Raw genomic sequence first — 11931 nt, forward strand, 5'->3', positions numbered from 1 at the left:
TAACAATAAGCTGGAAAGAATTGATGACATCTGAGCACAAATTAGCCCCCAAGTCATTCCCCAATGATTATGAATATTTTTTCTAATATTTAATATTCTACTTTAACAGAAATTCTTAATGCAAAGACCACAGACACTTAGGTCAGTGAACAACCTAAAGTTTTAAGCAAATTTATATATATTGTGCACTTGGTGGGGGAAAGGGTCTATAGCTTTCATCAGATTCTGAAATGGGTCTGCGACTCAAAAAGGACTGACCCCCATTGACACTAAAACAAGCCATAGACACCCCTGATTTCTCTCCTTTGGGCTTCTTTCTGGCATTAAGAATCATATATGGTCTTAAAATATTAAATTCATTCATCGCTAAAGTTTTGTTGAGTCTGCTATGTGTCAGACTGTTTGAAGCACCAAGAATCTGGTGCCTAAATGTCTCCTCTGGGGATAGCAAGCCTTACAGCAAAGCGGCTGGTTTCAGTAACATGGGGAGATGCTGAAAGTTGCATGTCAAGTTTTTGATCTCCCATCAACAGAAAGGAGAAAATAGCATTATAAATGTGCAAAAAGTTGAGAGACTCCTGCAGGGAAACACAAGACAAGGTTTTATGGAACATTGTTTGAAAAAATCAGTCTCTCAACAGTATTAATCACTTGTGAACTATGGCTACTTACTCAGTCCTAAGTAGTCAGAATGAAGAGATCTGATTTTTATAAATATTGGTGGCTCCCCCTCCCTGCCTCTAGAAGTCTCCTGATTAGCAGAAATCAATGAGGGAGATAACATTCCTGGCTTTCAGACTTCAAAATCAAAGCAGAGCTGTTGGAAGGCACCGACCAGTTCATATTTGTGGAACTACATTTGATACAGACGTAATTCTATCCCTACCTCTCTCCACCTCCCTCATCTTCTACCCCCTTCTACAAAATAAGTCCACATCCCCACAAGCAGAGTTGCAGAGACTGGGGACAAATAATTTCCTTTATCCTTGGTCAGTAGGCTCCTCAGACAGGCTTAGGGCTCTGGAAAGAGAATATAAACATTTATTTTCTTCCCACAGACATTCCTGGCTGAGAAACAAAAATCGAAAGATTGCTCAGATCTCTGAGGAGAAAAATGCATATCTATTAGTTTTGTTTTGGGTGATAATTGGTGTCTTGGTGCTTTTGGGCTGCTGTAGCAAAATACCACAGACTGGGTGGCTTACAAACAACAGATATTTATCTCTCACAGTTCTGGAGGCTGGAAGTCCAAGATCAAGGCGCAGCAGGGTTGGGTTCTGGTGACAGCCCTCTTCCTGGTTCATAGCCAGTGCCTTCTCACTGTGTCCTCACATGGTGGGAGGGGATAGGGAGCTCTCTGGAGTCTTTTTTTATTAGGGCATTAATCCCATTCATGAGGGCTCCACACGCATGACCTAATCACCTCCCAAAGCCCCCACTTCCTAATATCATCACATCAGGCATTAGGATTTCAACATATGAATTTAGGGGAGACACAAAAATTCAGATCACAGTGAACAAAAACTTTTGGAAGAGTGCACATCATCTTGAGAACTCTTCCAAGAAATTAAAGTCCCTAAACAATGAAGTGGTGAAAGGGCTGAAATGAAGAATGACTTCAACATTATTAAGGAGAAAACCTCAGAAGGCAAATCATTCTCCTCGTCTGAAACAAGTTGCTGATTATAGACAGAGGACCTTAGGATTCATGTTAGATTAGACAGTGCAGGTGGTCAGATATGTGAGTGCAGTCCCTGACTTCACTAAGGCTAATAGGTGTGACAGGGGAAAACATGTGGGGTTCTGAACACTCTGAACCTTGACACTGCTTGTTTGACTCAATGACAGCCACTTGCTTTCTAGGAAGTCAGGACTCGATTGCAAGTGACAGAAATGTAACTAAAGCTAAAGTAATAAAGAGGATGTGTTGGCAGGGTACTGATGAAGCTCCCAAAGCCAATATAAGATGAACAACCACCTCTTGGAAAGTCGAGGATTAGAGGAGCTCTAGGAATTTCAATAACTGGAACAAAGGGCTCCATCTGTGCCTCTCGCTGTTTCTGCTGCTCATGTTTGCGGACATGTTTCTTCATGTTGTGGAGTGGTGGGGTATGACCCTGGACTCGCATATTTATTACTTAGTGCTCCAGTTTTTTTTTGTTTGTTTTTTGTTTTTGCGGTACGCGGGCCTCTCACTGTTGTAGCCTCTCCCGTTGCAGAGCACAGGCTCCGGACGCGCAGGCTCAGCGGCCATGGCTCACGGGCCCAGCCGCTCCGCGGCACGTGGAATCTTCCCGGACCGGGGCACGAACCCATGTCCCCTGCATCGGCAGGCGGACTCCCAACCAGTGCGCCACCAGGGAAGCCCACTGCTCCAGTTTTAACAATGTCAGGGAAGGACTCTGACTGGCCTGCTTGAGTCATGAGCCCATGTTTGGCTTCTTGTAACCCTGGAGACAAGATCACATAACTTGCATTGGACCATATGCTAGAGTGAGAGGGGGGACAGAAGAATCAGTCCCCCAGAGAAAAGGAGCATCAGACACTGACGACTGGGAAGATCATTGTGAACCAGATAATCACCCCAATTAGTGTCTACTCCATCTATTTCCTGAAGATCCTCTATAAGTTTCTCTGACTGGAAGAAACTTACCGTTCCATGCTGACGTAATTCTAATAGGAAGGAAGGGCAGAAAAATCTTTCAAGGTTCTAAATGAACAGCTGAAGATATAATCCCTACAAAACCTGAGTTTCAGACTATCCCCAAATTGGCTCTCAGAGAAAAGTCCTATCCAACTCATAGTGAAAGGAGAAGGGCAGAAAAGTTGGGTCCTGGGTCACCAAAGTTCTGAATATTACATTATCTTCTCTTCACCCACCTCTTGGAGAGAAGTAGCCAAGGTGACCAAGATTTCCTCAGGGGAAGGTGATATTTAAAAACTGCTTGTTATTTATAACATCTGTTTTTCTAAGAGTGGATAGGAGTGAAGTCTGATAATTTGAGGACCTTTTGTTTACTTGCTACTGTTTGGAGTATAGAAGTTTATCACTTGGGAATTTTCCCCACAATTTTTTAAGTTGGAAAAAGGGCAAGTTTCTTTCTTTAATTTTTTTCTGAGTATGTTATGTAGAAAGATACATCTTCTAGTATATGTTTTATTGCAATATGTATAATTTACCTTCTAAGTCATGTGTACAGAGAGCTTAGTGTGATTTATTTAAGTAGAATAGACACAAGACACTATTTGCTAATTTCATTTGTTTCTGTGATAAAAGGTACATCAGGTCTGTATTAGTCAGGGTTCTCCAGAGAAACAGAACCAATAGGATACAGATATATATATATATATATATATATATTTTTTTATGAGGGACTGGCTCATATGATTATGGAGGCTAAGAGGTCTCGCAATCTGCCATCTGCAAGCTGGTGGTGTGGTTCCAGTCTCAACCCAAAGACCTGAGAATTCTGATGCTGATGGCTTAAGCCCCAGTCAGAATCGGAAGGCCCATCCAAAGGCAGGAGAAGACAAAGTTCCAGCTCAAACAGAGAAAGCGTATTCGCCCTTCCTCTGCCTTTTTGTTCTATTCAGGTCTTCAGCAGATTTGTTGATGCCCACCTGCACTGGTGAGACCATCCTCTTTACCCAGTCTACTGATTCAAATGTTAATCTCTTCCCAAAGTGACTTCGCAGACACATGGAGAAATAATGTTTTACCAGCTATCTGGTCATCCCTTAGCCCTAGTCAAGTTGATACATAAAAGTTACTAACACAAGGCCTGTAAAGGGAATTTTAGCCAACGGTGCCTCAGAAAAAAAGAAAAATCCCAAGGTTTCACTGACTTGTTCAAACCATACACTATCATGAAAGGTCTATTAATGTGCTACATAACACTTGAGTGGAAGGTGAATACCAGTAGAAACTAATATTAGGCTGCTTTGCAATCATGGGTTATAAATTAGGCATATGGATATTAGACAATGTACTCAGTGATGATTATTGACAATGTTGAATCATTCAAAAGATGCTAATATATGTTCTGCTTTTACCATAAACTAGCCACTGTGCCAAATGATTTGCATGTAAAGTAGCCATCGAAGGAATTCTTTTACCACTACTCTCACCTTTTCTGGGTCTAGTGCCTCTTTCTAATGGAATCTACTTTTCTCTTGTACATACTGCCATGTAGTATGTACAAGAGCTGCCGTCTTACAGACCATGACCCTTGGCCACAGTTGGTTCGTTCAAGGTAAGTCACCTGACTCAAGAACATCCAATAAGAGTCCATCACTGAGAATTCTGAATTTAGGAGCAGAGAGAATATGGCAGTGGGGAGTACAAAATCTCAAACTCAGGAGCAATTAGCAGCCATGGTTCTGTTTTCCAGAGAAGCTGGTAAGGAAGAAGAAAACTGATATGTCAAGAAAAATGGGCGGAAAATTTGGGTAAAGAGCAAGAGTCCTCAACTTATTCAAAGACATGAGCTTCAATTGTTTTCAAGGACCAGCTGTGACCTTGTGGCTCAGTTGTTCAATATTTCCTTCTACTATATGAGATATCTTGTCAACTAATTTCCATTTTTGCTTAGATTAGTTTGAGTTGTAGTCCTGTTACTTGTAACAAAAGCATGGAACTAACACTGTGGATTATCTCATTTAATTCTCTCCATAATCCTATGTGGTAGGTCCTATTATTCCCTTTTTATAGATGAGGAAACTGAGTTTAGAGAGGTTTAAATCTTGCCCAGGTTAAGCAGCTTGTGAACAGCATAGACAGGAGTCACACCCCAGGTAACTCCAGACACACTTTCTAAAACACAGGATTAGTGAATTATGGCTGTAAGATAGGAAGGCTGATTTTTCAAAAAAAAATTAGACCTTATACATAATAGTACATATTTTTCTTTTTTGCTTATCTTGAGAGGATATATATTTTCCAAAAAAAGGTTGGTGTATCAATTAACCACTCCTGCAAAACAAATCACCCCAAAACTCTATGGTTTAAAACAACAATAATCAATTTTCCACGCTTCTGCTGGTAGGCAGATATACTCTGTCTGGAGAACCACAAAAACATGTGAGAGAAGGCATGGATACAGGGAGGGATAAAGAATTTGGAGCAGTTCATGCAATCTACCATGCAGACATTTATCACAACTGTTTTGGATTTTCCAAATGATAGTGTTCTGGTTAATTATTACTCTGGATTAGGAACTGAGAAAAGGTTTCTCATGCAGTTGCAGTCAGATGATGGCTAGGGTTGGAACAGAGGGAGTGTTGAAGCCGATGGTGGCTGGCTGGGTAGCTTGCTCTCATGGCCTGACCATGTAGTCTTACTATAAGACTTAGTTTGAGTTCCTTACTGCATGGTGGCCTCAGAGCACATGGACTGCTTACTTTAAAAGCAAGACTTTAAGAGCAGATATTCTAGCTCATAGCCTTGGAAGGCAATGTAACTTTACTTCTGCCACTGTATTCTATTAGCTACAAGTGCATCACAGCTGGTCTGGATTCAAAGGAAGGATAATTCTCTATTTCAACTTCACTTCTTGACCGGGCAGTAGCAAGCTTCTAGAGCATGTGAGGTAACAGATATTGTTGGTGGTTTTTATATTTTGGAATATATCATCTACCACAGGCGTTATGATATAGCAGAAAATTGGACTTGTGCTGTAGTTCTGGTTTGGCACTTATTAGCCATGTAACTTTAGACATATACTCTGATCTTCCAGTGTTGGCCAATAGTAAACATCACATAATATTTATCAAATGAACGAATGAATGACTTCTTCAGCATTCAGTTTCTTCCCCTATTTGGGATTAATAATACCTAAAGAAAGTCATAAAGAATAAATGAGAAGAGAGACTTGAAGATGTTTTGAAAATTTGAAAGGACAACTGTCTATGGGTATTCTTGTCTTTTTTCTTCAGTGCCTATGACATTCTCTTTGGAATATTCTCAATAATGACAAATTTTTGTCCTCTGAATAATTTGGCTTTTGAAAAGAATCATTTGAAGCAGGGAAAGGACTTATGATTTCCCTGAGTAATAGCATTTTGGGGTCTAAAATGAGATACCATCATGGTATGATAAGACTGATATTTTCAAAGTAGCTGGTAACCTGGTCTGAATGACTTTTCTAAGAAAAGATTACTGTAAGTGTTTTAAGCAAAGGCAGGGGACTTGAAATAACCATATGATGGCTGCAAATAAGGGAAAATGTTCATTTGAATGTTTGTTTAAAAATAGGATTAGGGCTTCCCTGGTGGAGCAGTGGTTGAGAGTCCGCCTGCCGATGCAGGGCACATGGGTTCGTGCCCCGGTCTGGGAAAATCCCACATGCCGCAGAGCGGCTGGGCCCGTGAGCCATGGCCGCTGAGCCTGCGCGTCCGGAGCCTGTGCTCCACAACGGGAGAGGCCACAACAGTGAGAGGCCCACGTACCACAAATAATAATAATAATAATAAAATAATAATAATTTAAAAAAATAAAAATAGGATTAAAAGTTTATCATCATCACTCTTGTCCAGTGTCTGAGGAAAGACTCAAGCTTCCTTTCTAAGATGGGGAAATTTGAATTTTACTGATGATCAGTTTAAAAAAAAAAGCCAATAGGAATTAAGTGAAATAATTGTATTTGCAGGTAAGGACCAGCTGTAGATTTCCAAAAGTTACATAAAAAGCACCTTAGTTCAGTCACCTCTATATTCATCTTCTTAAGGTTAAATTACCTTGCTATTCTTACTTATATGTGTTTTTTTCTTTTTGTAATCTTGGTGATAATGAATGGGAAGTTATTTTTAAGTATTACTTCTGAAGGTTTTTTTTTTTTTTACTTATAAAAAGCAAATTTTTTCTCAGTCACTAAAGCAAAAATAATAAGAAGGAAAATTATTTCAGCAAATAGGGCTAATCAGTTACCAGCAGTTTTTTTCTTAAAGACATATGGTAGTAGTTGGCTTTCTCTAGGGAAACCTTATTTATCCATGGTTAAAGTGGATAGCACTGTGCCATTAAAGTCAGCCAAGAAAAGTCTGAGCAGACTACTTAGGTAATTTTGATATTACTTTCACTTAGAGTAAAGTTTAAAAAAAATGTTCTAAGAGAGAGAAAAGAAAAAGATTTTAAAATAAAATTATATATAATAAATATTATTCTATATGTTATATATATTTTATAATAGTATAGATATATTTTATAAGCATACATAATAAAATTAGGTGAAAGCTTTTAAAAGTATATATACTAGGATCACGCACTGGATTAACAGTCTAGCTGATTGCGTACGGTCCTAAAAAGATCACCAAAGAACATTGCATGCTCATTTATTCTCAAACCTGAAAGGTAGTGAACAGCTATCAGAGATTTTTTGGTGGCTTATAGTCTTCCTGACTTTATGGGAAAGACCTCCACTTAAGTTCAGTTACCCACTCCCCTTTGCCCTCTTTCAGATGAGGCCAAACTCAGTCCTAAACAGTTCAGACAGCCCACAGGCCATTTTTGACTGAGCCACTGGCTGGTCCAGAAGACAAGGAGGATATTTTTGACATTACCCTGAAAGAAAGTTATAAGCCCTGATTAGTCTTATTTGAGAAGGGCTGGGGAGCACAGGACCCACGAATGGCTCTGATAAATGATGCTGGTTTCCATAGCATGAATAGGATGTATAAGTGCTGCTGCCTTGTTCCAGGTCCTTAGAGAGTACAGATGCTAAACTCAAGTAGATCTCTCCTTGAGGGGCTTCTAATGTGAAACACAGATGGGGCTGCAGAGAATAATTTATTCCACAAAATTTATAACTCTGATTGTCTTTTAATTTAATGAAGTCATTCTTCTTTGTGTTAGAGGTATTAGTATTTATCTTGTTTGCAATGGAAAAGTCCCTTATCTTAAAGAATACAATATTGTCTCTATGAGAAGAAAATTTTTTGAAGTAGCTTAGAAGGCAAGTCAAGAAAGATACAATAAACTAGCTTCAGAAGTATCTTCCTCAACCACAAAGTCTGTTCAAATGTGCTGCATCACACCAAGCACCACTGAGCAGATGTTACACAACTTTGATATTTTGTAACAAAAGAGATACTTTTTCAATAACAGGAAAATAACTGAAACCTGCTTAAACATAGCAGCAGATATTGGTTTTCCTAATTAAAAGTTAAAGAGATATAACATTTAGTTTTTTTAAAAAGTACACAATCATTTTAATTTTTTATTAATTGGTGCTCAAAGATATAGATCACTACTGTTTTATGGCCTCCAAATTATAGCCCCACTCATTTTCCTAACTTTTTTTCCCATGTTACATTTTGCCTCATTCTTCCTCAGCTGCACAGTTCTTAGTTCCTTTCTTCCCCTCCATGTCCAGTCATCTTTGTCCTTCTTTCTCTCAGACTCTCCTGTCTTTCTGTGTGCTGGATTTGTTCTTTCTCCTCCACTCTGGAAATCTTTTCCTATTTCAGCTTCTCTACCTTTCCTAGAGGAAAGGACCACAGGAGAGCCTTGTGTTTTCCACCATTTTTGCTGCCATTCCCACTGTTCCCATTGTTTCTTGCTTGGATTCTTCCATTGGGCTCCTAATCAGACCCCTAGATGCTATACTTGCACCCCTCTAGTTGATTGGCCACACTCCAACCAAGGTGATAGCTATAAAACAAATTGAATCACGGCATCCCCTGCTTAAAACACCTCATTGGGTTCCCACTGTATTTAAGATAAATTCCAAAATCTTTAAAATGACCCATAAGGCTCTTCATGATCTGTTTACTACTCTCCTCTGTTACCCACTGTGATCCATCCAGTGTGGGCTGCTTTTTGTCCTATCTTCCACCCTTGCTTTCTTTCTGCCTAATTTTTTTTTTTTGGAAGGGGAGGGAGTCAGAGTGATGGTTATTCTTAATGTCTTAGGCTTATTAAAAAAAAAGAGAGAGAGAAAGAGAGAGATACTGTCCACATAGGGGTTGGATGAAGCTCTGAAAATTGTTAGCTATTGGAGGGCTCAGAAAACGCTTACTATAGTGGGAGGCATTACTTTTGCTGCAAGATCATCTAAAGCCTTTTAAAAATACTAAAATAATACATGCTATTGTAACAAAAACGACTACTGCTACTCAGAAATAAGCTTCAGAGATGTCTTTCCAGATCTTTCTCTGCATTTATTAACGTATACATAAACACAGGTAAGTTATTTCTTGGACAAACAAACAAAATTATAACTTCTCACCCCAAAATAGCTGAACCTCAGGATAGAAGGCTAGAAATTGAGATATATTTATGATGAACCCCTATAAAATTTTCTGCTTGCTTTTCCTGTGGACTGTAGAGACAGTTAAATGAATCAGTCCAGTTAACAGTTTAATTTTCCTCTTCCCCCTGCCCCAACCTAGTGTGGAAATTCACCTTGGTTACTGCAAACTCTGATACACTATCTAACAGGGATGCTCCTTCACTGAGGAAGGTGTATCACGTTGAGAGGGACCATGTTCAGGAATCCCGGGGTAAGCAGCAGTGTAACTAACCACACCTTCATCTACTATGGGTATTATCATCATTAAACTCTTGACAATGCAATGCACAACCAAACAAAAAGGCTTCTCATTCTAGTTTGCATTTTCCTTGTTGCTAACAATGGCTGAGCATGTTTTTATACATTTGTTAACTTGTGATTTTTCTGTGAATTGCCTACTTTTGTCTTCTACTCTATTGGTTATTGGGTTGTCTTTTATTGATTTGTAAAAGCTTGTTATAACATTGAATATTGTGATGGATGTGGAGATGTCCGCCCCCACCCCAGACCCCCCCTTCAAGGAGGGGTTTGTTGCCTCAGCTGCAGAAAGTACTATTGGCAGAGAGCCTTCAGCTGTCATGTCCTTCAGGGATGGCGTCAGCTGCAAAGCCATCTAGCTCAAAGTCACACTCTCACCATAGTAGCTTACACCCAAAGACTGACGTGATGGACGGAAGGTTATAAAGGTCCAGCCATTCTGGCCCACTAGGAGACAATCCTGACAGGCCAGTTTACATCTAGATCTCCCTGTGTGGTCAACCAGAGCTGTTTGGGTTTGTGTTGCAACTGGACTTTTCCCTTGGCCCAATCCTGAATCCTTCCCCTGCCTTCACAGGGATTGATCTTAAGGGCACTTCCTAATAAATACTATGTCTCAGGTTCTACTTCCTGGAGAATCTATCCTGCCAAAAATATATATTTCATATATTGTGGCAAATGTTTTCTCAGAAAATGTTTTTCAGACAAATGTTGCCTCAGGACCTTTGCACATTCTCTTCCCTACGTCACTTTACCCTTGGCTCTCTCCTACTTACCCTTTAGGTACCAACTAAAATGTCACATCCTTACCAAGTCCTTCCCTGATCTTCAACCTAAATCAAGTCTCCCTATTATTTTCTGTCATAGCTTCCTATATTTTCCTTCATAGCACTTATCTCAGCTTTTAATCCTATTAATAGGCTTATGTGATTATTTGTTTATGCCCTAATTCTTCACCAGACTCTAAACATCATAAGGGCAATGATTTTCCTAGTTTTTCCATTCTTCATCCAGTTACTATCATAGTTCTTGACACATGGTACATCTTTAGTAAATATTAGTTAATGAATGAAGGAGGGAGAGAAAGGACGAGTTCTCTTTCTAAAAACATTATTTTCAAACAAGGAAAAATCCACAGCTACTGAGTTTCTAATACAAGAATCATCAACTGAAATCATGAAACTATTCTGCATTCTTTTATTAGGCCATGAATTCTTTTGCGGTGTGAGCATGAGGTTTGATGTAAATTAATCCTGTCCCTATTTTCTTGCAATAGGTAACTTTAAATTTATTTCAAGGAATTGCCTTTGGAACCCAGGGTTCTTTTGAATCCAATCGGAAAACCGTTATTCCATATAATTAGAATAGCATAAAAGAGGAAAAACATAAAGAAGTTCTATGGTTAAGCCATTTAAAAACAAAATTAATTCCCACTGCTCAAGGCCTAAAGGGAAAATCTAGAAAGAGGACAGAGAAAATGGGTTGTCTCATTAGATTTTGTTCAGGACCTATTATTACTAATTTAGTAGCTCACCCTTGAATTGCATTAGAGTATTACTATGATTACTAGATTTATAATATTACAAGGGATTTATAATGTGTCGTTTGGAACTGAAATTTCTCATGATTATTTTAGCCTAGAAGCAGTAATAATACTTAATCAAGCAAAACTTTCTATTTCTTCATGCCATTTAGCAATGTGTAGTTAAATCACATGTGATTCTTGTATGATGGATAAATTTTATTACATCCAATTTAGTAAATAGCCAGAAAGACTGAAAGTTTAATACAGATGTATTCTGCACATCACTGGGACTTGGTTAAAAACAACTTGATTGTCTTCTACTCTATTTTTAAGAGGTGTATGGGCCTCAGGACATGGACTTATTTTCACATATATATGATCATTCAGAAAAGAATTTCTACATGTTAACAACAGCAACTTTTTTTTTTCAGACAAAGGGGAATAAAACTAATTTCTCATCTTTCAACCAATTATGTCTCTACTTGCTGGGTGAGTCTGCTTCTTGGGCCATTTGTTTCATCAAAACTTGGATCAATATCTTTTGTAAAATAGGAAAGAAAAACGTTAAAAAAAAATGAGGACAGACAGATGTCTCATCTGCTCTTCAGTCATGACAGTTTTAAAGAGGAATCCAATATAACAACATACTTTTTTTTCTTTGTCCTCTATTCTTCTATCCAGCTCTTCTTAACCACTTCTACCAAATTACTCCTAAGGCAAAGGGGAGAGAATATATGCCCCTTCCCTTTACTAGATGTTTACCGCCAGCAATTCTGAGGTAGAATTTAGGGGGTCAGTGAACTTGGATTTTTAAAAAAAGATTATGTCTCTATTTTCACTTACTTTAATTAAAATTTAGCA

The sequence above is a fragment of the Pseudorca crassidens genome, chromosome 4 (genome assembly GCF_039906515.1).
Source record: "Pseudorca crassidens isolate mPseCra1 chromosome 4, mPseCra1.hap1, whole genome shotgun sequence".
Classification (NCBI taxonomy): Eukaryota; Metazoa; Chordata; class Mammalia; order Artiodactyla; family Delphinidae; genus Pseudorca; species Pseudorca crassidens.